Source organism: Balaenoptera ricei, chromosome 1 (assembly GCF_028023285.1).
Source record: "Balaenoptera ricei isolate mBalRic1 chromosome 1, mBalRic1.hap2, whole genome shotgun sequence".
NCBI lineage: Eukaryota > Metazoa > Chordata > Mammalia > Artiodactyla > Balaenopteridae > Balaenoptera > Balaenoptera ricei.
The window spans coordinates 35,163,417-35,172,099 of record NC_082639.1 but is presented as its reverse complement, the minus strand read 5'-3'; the positions used below and the strand labels follow the sequence as shown (position 1 = coordinate 35,172,099).

Below are 8,683 nucleotides of genomic sequence, written 5' to 3'. Positions count from 1 at the left end.
AAATATCTTGACTCTCTTTCCATGTCAATGAACATATATCTCTGTTCCACATTTTTAACGCATGCATGTGTTTGCCTGTGTGACTCCATCGGGGAGTCACACACCCCTCCTCCACCCCACCCTCACAGCAGATATAAGCCCTGACAGCCTTGTTCGTTTTCTATGACCCCACCGCCCAACCACAGCCAATAGGACCCAGGACAACCATCTCACCCAAACTGGGCCAATCCGCTTCTCTCGTCTAGAAACTTGGAATCCAGACCAGGAGAGAGTCAAGTCAGCCTTGAAGTGGTCCCAGGTAAATTCTGGCATTGTGTGGTGGTTATAGCCTACCACGTGGAGCAGAACATGCCTGTCTGTGAAGAGGAAGAGAAATAAAGCAAGGATGAGGGATGTAGACCATCCTGGTGGCACTCTACTAAGTCCCAAGCTTAGTCAGCATCTGACTGCACCCCTGCCACTGTTTGCCGGACACCTCTGTTGCCTTTAATGAAGTCTCCTTTATTGGCTGAAGTTGGCTTAAATATATTGACACTGGCAACCAAAAAATTCCTAGCAATGATTACTCTAAGGAAATAAGACAGATGGGACTCTCAGCCACAAGGCCAGGCCTCTGGGAACCAATAAAATGAACACCCAAGATAGAAGACTAGTGCCCCAGCACTTTCTATAAGCCACTCTCCAATACTGGGTACACAGGCTGGAATGCCAGCTGCTTGAGGGGAGGGCTCTAGAGCCAAGCAGTCAGGGCCCTCCCTCAATGACACGGCCCCCACCTTCCAGCCTCAGCAGCAAACGTCTGTTGGGCACCTGCCACATGCAGGGCACTGTGCGAGAGGCATAGATGCACACGATGTATAAAGTTCCATGTGTGACTTTAGGCAAGTCACATCCGCCTCTCCAGGCCTCAGTCTTCTCATCTGTAAATGTGTTGAAAAGCACAATTCTAACGTCTTTCCAGCTCTCACACCTACAAGTCTAAGCCAGGGTCCCAGCCCCAGCATGCCAGGAAGAGGGCATATATAACAAGCTCTAGAAGGGGCATTGGACTTTCCAAACACCTCTCTCTCCACTGTCTCCTGTGAGCCTGCCAACAGCCCTGCAAGGCCGGACTCATTAGGCCAATCTTAGGGATGTGGAAATGGGAGAGACAGAGAGGTTAAGCAACCTGCCTGAGGGTACACAGCTGTTGAATGGAAGAACTGAAACTTAAATCCAAGTCTGAGCCAACTGCCCACTGGGAGAAGGATCAAATTACCCTCGACATTGGTTATCACAGTTTTGTTGTTGTTGTTATCACAGTTTAAAGACAAGGACAGTTTAAATGAGGCACTAGAGTAGTCAAATTCAAAGAGACAGAAAGTAGAATGGTGGCTGCCAGGGGCTGGGGACAGGGGGAGTGGAGAGTTATTGCTTAATGGGTAAGGACTTTCGGTTTGGAAAGATGAAAAAGTTCCAGAAATGGATGGTGGTGATGGTTGCACAACAGTGTGAATATATGTAATGCCACTGAACTACTATACACTTAAAAATGGTTAAAATGGTAAATTTCATGTTACGTGTATTTTATCCCAGTTTTTTAAAATGAGGACGCTGAGGTCTAGCAGGATAAAGGTCTAGCACTTATTATGACAAGGCTTCTCAACCCAGAGCTAGAAAGGTCTTGGAAGTCACCTGTTGCAACCCCTTCATTATGAAACTGAAGAGACTGAGGCTTAGAAAGGGACAGTGACCTGCCTGAAGTCACCCAGCAAACCGGTAACCGCCCAGAGTGGAGTAGAACCACTGCCGTCTGAGTCCAGGGATGTCCGCCTCCAGTGCTTTCCCTTTCTTAAGAGCCAAACTGCCGTGGGATTGGGGCATTAATTTCAAGCCTCAGTGAGGAAGGGAGGGCTTCTCCAGGCTTTCAGTGTCTCACTTTCCATCTTCTAAAGCGTGAGTCAGCTCCGGTATAATGCGGTGAGTCAGCCGGCTCCTCCGTGATGAATGTACATGTGACTGCCAGGTGGCAACCAGGTGGGGCTGGGAGTGGGGGAAGTGGGCACAGCCGGATGCCGGCTGGGCCATGGCCGCTCACTCAGGAGGTGAGGTCTGTGCTTTCTTTTGGCTCCAAATTGCTGCATGGTGGTATCTGGAGGTTAAGAGGTCCAGGTCTCACACCTTCCATTTGCTACCCAATTCCTCCTTTGGTGTGACCTCAAGCAAATGGCTTTAACCTTGGTGTGCCTCGGTCTCCTCACCTGTCCAATGGGCACATGAATAAATCTGGTCTTGACCTCCGCACAAGGTGTGGGGAGGACCCAAGGAATGACACTGAGAAGGTGTTTTGCACAGTTAAAAAGTTGCACCAGCATAAATGGCATTGTTATTTCACTTCTCGGGAGAAATAAAGTTCTAAGAACAAAACAGAGCCCAGCCAGGCTATTTACTTGCTTTTCCCATCAGTCCTTGGACTTCTTAGGGTCTGAGAGCCTCTGGTCTCCTTGCTCTTCCCCAGGGCGCCAACCTTAATGGAGGGCGTACTGTGGACTAGGCCCAGGGACAAGCCACTGAACCCTCCCCAGAGCCCCACAAGGTCAAGATTATTCTGAGCCCCATTTTACATAGAGGAAAGTGAGCAAAGAAGCAAAGAAGAAGCAACTCATCAAAGATGGCACCACCGGAAGGGTAGAGCTGGGCCCTAAAGCCAGACTTGCGGACTATTCCGGCACTGGTCCTCTCTGTGGGTTCAAGGAGGAAAGCTCCTGGCGTCTGCATCAGGTCCCCTGGGGTCTGCATCAGGCCCCCTCCTTCCAACAATACACGGAAATCGAAAGAGGTAGATCCCTGCCACCCTAAAGTAAATCAGGCTTTGAGAATGTGAAACACTGGAAAGAATAACAATAGTTACCATTTTTCAAGAATTTATTATATGCCAGTCACCTGACAGTCATCTTCTCACTTCATATTCTCACTAAATCTTTGAGGTAAGTACTGATATTATTCCCATTTTACAGTTGGGGAAATTGAGACTCAGAAAGGCTGAGCAATAAGCCCAAAGACACACAGCTAGCAGATCTGCCTCCCCAGACCATGGAATATTGTGATGACAAAGGCCATGGAGCATTGTGATGACAAGTGTCAGGGGCATTTTGATGCCACCCACCGTATATCACTGCCGGCCTCCTCACTCGTTCGTTCTTTACTTCATTCATTTATTAAACATTTAGAGCCTCTTCTCTGTGCTATAAGTAACTAGCTGGACAGAGGGAAGACAGAGATGCCTGAGCCCCTACCCCAAGGAGGTCATTATCGGGAGAAAGATACGGCTCAAATAACTGTAATCTCAGCGGTAAAGGGCCAGGCCCTGGTGCACTGCTGGTGCTGGTGCTGGGCCAGGTGCCTAACCAGGTGCTGCAGGTCAGAGTTTTTGTTTGTTTATTTTTTTTAATCAAGGTGCTGGAACTCATACCTACTACCTGTGTGATCTTGGGCAAATCACTTCACTTCCCTAAATCTCAGTTTTCTCTTTTAGAAAATGGAGAGAAAAAGACTCATCTCACTGAGGTCTTGTGGGGATTAAATTAACTGGAAGAAGCCAGGTACCATTTTGGGTGCTGGGGATGCTGGAAGAAGCAGACAGCAGTCATTCGCTTGGAACCACAGAAAGAATTTTTTAAGTAAAAAAAAATTTTTTTAATTGAAGCATAACATGCACACAGGGAGGTGTAAAAACTGGAATTGTCCAGCCCAATGAGTTTTCACAAACTGAACACACACATGTAACCAGCACTCTGATTACAAAACATCACCAGCAGGGTCAGGACTAGGACATGGCAAGTGAGACACTCACCTCCTGAGTAAAATTTAAGGGGGTACCGAAAAGCTCAGCCATCAAGATAAATAACGTTTTAATGCAATATTTTTTAAAAATCAAAACTAATGCAAGAAAATCCATGATGACAAAATATTAAACTTTTAGATAAAGACAGGATTAGGAACAATGCTGGGTTGAGTCACATTAAAGCTCAGGGCAAAAGGGAAATATCAGTAATATTGATCCTGCCTCATCTGCCTCACCCTAGTCCCAGCCCTGATTACCAGACCTCCTGAGGGTCATTCATCCCTCCAAGGGTAACTAATACCCAGACTTCTAATCCTATAAATAAGTTTTGCCTGTTTTTGAACTTTGCATACATGAAATCACACTCCTTTGCATATGGCTTCTTTCACGCAACATTGTGTCTGTGAGCTGTAGCCACGTTGTTGTGTGCCAGGGAAAGATGCTTAAACAAGGAAATGACAATGTGCTGGCTGGATGTTTGAGAGAGACCATGGAGGTGGCAGGTGGGAGGATGAATGAGCAGAGCTAGCACAGGACCAGTGGAACGGAGAGAAGGGGATGGAGTCCAGTGCTATTTTGGAAGGGCAGAGTCCACAGGATTGACTGGATATTGGGGATGAGGGAGAGAGAAGAGTCAAGGAAGATGCCAAATCTCTGGCTTGGGCTATTTGGTGGATAGAGGAACCGTCTCTGCAGTGGGAACCAGGAGGGATGGGAGAGGATAATGAGTTTAGACTTAAACATGGTGAAGGCCAGGTACCTGTGGGGCATTCAGAGGGCTGTCCTGGAGGCAGCTGGACAGACAAGCCTGGTGCGGGAGAGAATGGGGGGAAGGAAGTGTTCCCTCAACATCCCCCAGCATTGGGCGAGCAGGTGGTGGCCCTGATGAGAGCGTGTGCAGAGGGCCGGGGAGGAGCTTGTGAAAGGATAAAGGAGGGAAGCTGAAAAGTTCTCTGAGAGCAGGTGGTGTGATCTGGTGCACAAATCAGAATGAAAATATTAAACATACAAAACTGTCCTCCCTGGCCCATCAGGACTTCCAGGAGTCCAACACAGGGTGTACCTGCAGCCTGTGAGGGTTGCAGACTATCCTGCGGATCAGGGGCTCTCCCGCCCCAGTCCCTGCCAGCCCCACTTGCATCAGCGGCAGCTGACTCAGCAAAGCCTTTTCTCCTGGCTGCCAGAGACGCTTGCCTTTAAAGGCCAAAAAAAAAAAAAAAGCGCCTTTCCCCCGGCAGCCCTTACTCACTCCAGGCTCGGGAGCTGCTGCTACCACCCCCTACCCCCCTCACCCCGCCCCGCCCCCAGCGCGCACAGCGAGCCCAGCACGGCTGGGGACCCGGAGCGTGCGAGCGTGCGTGCAGGCACGCACCAGGCCGCCAGCATCCGCCTGGCCACCTGGCACCGCCCCGCCAGTCCCAGGGACCTCTTTTCCTCCGACTGGCTAGGGCTAGAACTGCTTGGAATCCAAAAGTCCGAGTTCCTTCCTGGGCTAAAGGCAGCCTCCAGGGAACAAAGCTGCCAGTGTGAGAGCAGCTTGGCGAGGTGGGCACTTGGTCCTTCCAAGCGGAGCCCGAGGGCTTCACCCCAGCCTCCTCACACTCCCCTTTAAAGCCTCGGGGTAGGGAAGGCTTGAGAGGAGGCTGACACTTCCTCAGGTCCTTCCCTGCTCAAAAACGCTCCATGACTCCCCACTGCCCACTGAATAAAGCCCTAACTCCTATACCTGGCATTGGACCCCTCCTCAGCTTCTTCTCCCATCAAATTCCCCCTAACTTCATCTCTTCTTGCTCCCAATCCCCTGCACTCCCACCGCAGGGGCTACTTAGTCTGGCTCTCTGGCTTAAGCTGCACCTCCATGAGCCCGCTCTGGGCATTTGCTCTCTCTTCCCAGGCATCCCAAACTTCCAGGCTCACTTCCTTAGGCTTTCTCTGGTGTTCCTTCTCTGGTTGCAGTTAAATCCGGTTGCCCAGGATTCAGCCATCCAAAAACTAAACTAGCCCATTTGTGAATCTAATATCTGATCAGTGTCAATAACTTCTGATGAATTTACCTCTATACTGTGCCTTCCAGGGATCATAAAGCTTTTACACAAAGAACATCTAGAAATGCAATTTCAAGCAGATAATGGGAGTCTATTGGGGCAGGTATGATGGGGTAGGGCGAAGGTAAAGCTGTTTTTCTAGCCACTCTGCTCTGTCTTCAAGTCCCACCCTGACCATAGGAAGGGGGTTTGATTGAACTTCTGACATCATGAATTAGTACTGTTTATTTGGATAAACTTTTATACACAATCCGTTTTTCCTCTGGCCAAGTCAGGAGGGGACTATTACACCCATTTTACAGATGTGAGTCTTGAGGCTCAGAAAAGAGAAAGGATTTGCTTGGTGATGTTTGACAAGTAAATAGCAGAGCTGGGACTCAGGAGTCCAAATCCAGGGCTCCACCATCAGTCTCTGAGTGTGGTCTAGAGATTCTTTCTCCCCTTCAGCAGTCACTCTCTGCCCGTCTACTGTCTTCGCACATGTTCTTCCCCTTGCCAAGGATGGCCTTCCCTCTGACCCACCTGGTGAACTCATATTCAGCCTTCTAAACCCTGCTCAGCCTGCCCTCTCCCTTTCCTGAAGCTCTCTCCACTCCCTCTCCTTCCTTTGTAGTACAAGTTCTCTCCCATACACATTCTTAACCATGCACACCCAACTCGGTACTGTTGCTGTGCATCTCGCCGCTTCATCCTCTCCAGTTTGGGGGCTCCATAAGGCTAGCAATAGGCTTGCCTGCCTCTGTCCCTGGGGAAGTGGCCAGCACAGGGCTGGCCTGGAGAAGGAAAGGGAGCCTGATGGTGAGTGTGCCCCATGAGCTGGGTGGGGTGTACCCACAGCTGGGAGGAGGCATACGCAGTAGACTGGATGTGTTCGGAAACAGGGAGCGATGGAGAGACTTTGAGCGGGGACGTGGCAAAACCCAAAAGGTACTTAAGGGAACACTGGTCTTGGCAGGAAACAGGCAGACTAGCTGCTCATATGTTCATTCATTCCTGCCTTCTTCCTTCACTCCTTCACCCCTGTGTCTCAGCTACAGAAGCCATCCTCAAGATGCTCAGTCTGGAGGGAGACAGAAAGGACTGCAGCACACTAAGAAGCATCAAAGGGTAAAGGAGAGAACAAGCTCTTGGAGGACTCAGGGACACTTCCCGGAAGGGGCCCCATTCTAGGGGTGCTTTGTGCCATCAGAAGCATTTTGGCTTGGTGAGGTGGAGGGAGTCAGGCAGAAGAAACAATCTGAGCAAAGGTACAGATGTGGAAAGTGCTGGTGTGAGGGGTGAGGCTGAGCCTGTAAACTGCTGCCCTGAGGGCCTTGCTAGCCAGGCTGGACCCTGCTGCCTCTATGGCAACGTGGGACATACGAACAGGAGAGTGAGGGTCAGCACTAGAGGACACGAGGCCAGAGGCGCTGGAGGCCCTGCAGACAGAAGGAAGGGAAGGAGGATGAGGTGGTACAGAAGGTGAAATCAACAGGACTTAGGGGCCCTTGGCACCAGATGAGGAGAGAGGTGGACCTCAGCTTTCCAGGCTGAGCAGCTGGGAGACCACAGAAATAGGAGCCATGGGCAGGGGTGTGCCCAGAAGGGGCAGGCTTCTTGGTCAGCCAGGGCGCCCCCTCCCAAGGCCAGCACTGGACCCACAGCCCAGACAGAGGACTCCAGGGGTCATGGGGTCAGCTCAGGCTCCTCCTTCCCAACAGAAAGTAGCCCCTCCCTGGGCCCCTCCATACGGAAAGGGACCCTCAAACCAACCTCAGGATTTTGTCCAGACCTTTGGACTGGGGGGTCTTTCCTTTCACTGTATCTCATGTAAGACACGGGTCTAGAAGAAGAAACGAGGTGAAATCAGATGAAATAAGGTGAAATAATACCACTACCACTAAAGGGGTCTAGAAGAAGAAAAGAGGTGAAATCAGATGAAATAAGGTGAAATAATACCACTACCACTAAAGGGGGACTTACCGCGAGTAAGCATGTGCTAAGTATTTCATGAGCTTATCTGGACATTGTATCTCTCATGATAGCACATGAAGTTGGTGGTCATGTTCATTCCGTTTAACCCAGAAGAAAGCTGAGCCTCATAGGCTAGCACCTTGCCGCCTAGGATCACTTGAGGGGTGGTCTACAGTGGAGCTGGTTCAAACCCAAGTTCTCCTATGTTCCTACCATTCATATTTTTCACACGTACCTGTCACCATAGAGTCACATGTACTGTCAGGAGTGGAGAAAGGCTTCACAAAGGGGGTGATATTAAAGTGCAAAGAAGAGGTGGGCATAGATTTCCAGGCAGAGGGCCCAGCCTGTGCTAAAGCAAGGCTTGGCTTACAAACAGGAATGCGGGGATGGAGAGGGGAAGGGAGAAAATCGCGGAGCGAGACCTCCCGTAGTCTAACAAATACTTAAATACCACTCACCACGTAACAGAAGCTGTTCTAAACACTTTACAAATATTAACTCACTTAATCTTCATAACAAACCTATGAGGTGGTTCTATCATTACAGCTAGTTTCCCGAAGTTATCCGGTGGCGGAGTGAGGACTCCAGTCCTTGCTCTTAAGCGCTACCTTATGCCGCTCCTATTTTGTCTCACAGCCGGTACGAGCTCCTCCATTTTGCTACAGGCCGCCGAGGCTCAGAGAGGTGCGCACACTTGCTGAGGGTCACACAGCGAGGGAACTCCCGGGACCCAGAGAGCAGGGGAGACGCTCAGCCACAGACAGGTCCCCGCGGGACGCCCTCCTGCCTGCCCTCCCGCCCCCCTACCCCGGCCCTGGCCCCCTCCCCGCGGAGCCCCGCCCCGGACGTGCCCCAGTCC

General features: G+C 50.5%; 1 long non-coding RNA gene across 1 annotated transcript; it reads right to left on the bottom strand.

Annotated features, from left to right (window-relative positions):
• Nucleotides 1-211: 211 nt before the first annotated feature.
• Nucleotides 212-8,627, bottom strand: LOC132364577 (uncharacterized). The gene is made up of 2 exons (XR_009502840.1): nucleotides 8,433-8,627; nucleotides 212-356 (listed from the first exon to the last, which is right to left on the bottom strand). It is a non-coding gene; the product is annotated as an uncharacterized LOC132364577 (long non-coding RNA).
• Between the last annotated feature and the right edge of the window lie 56 nt (nucleotides 8,628-8,683).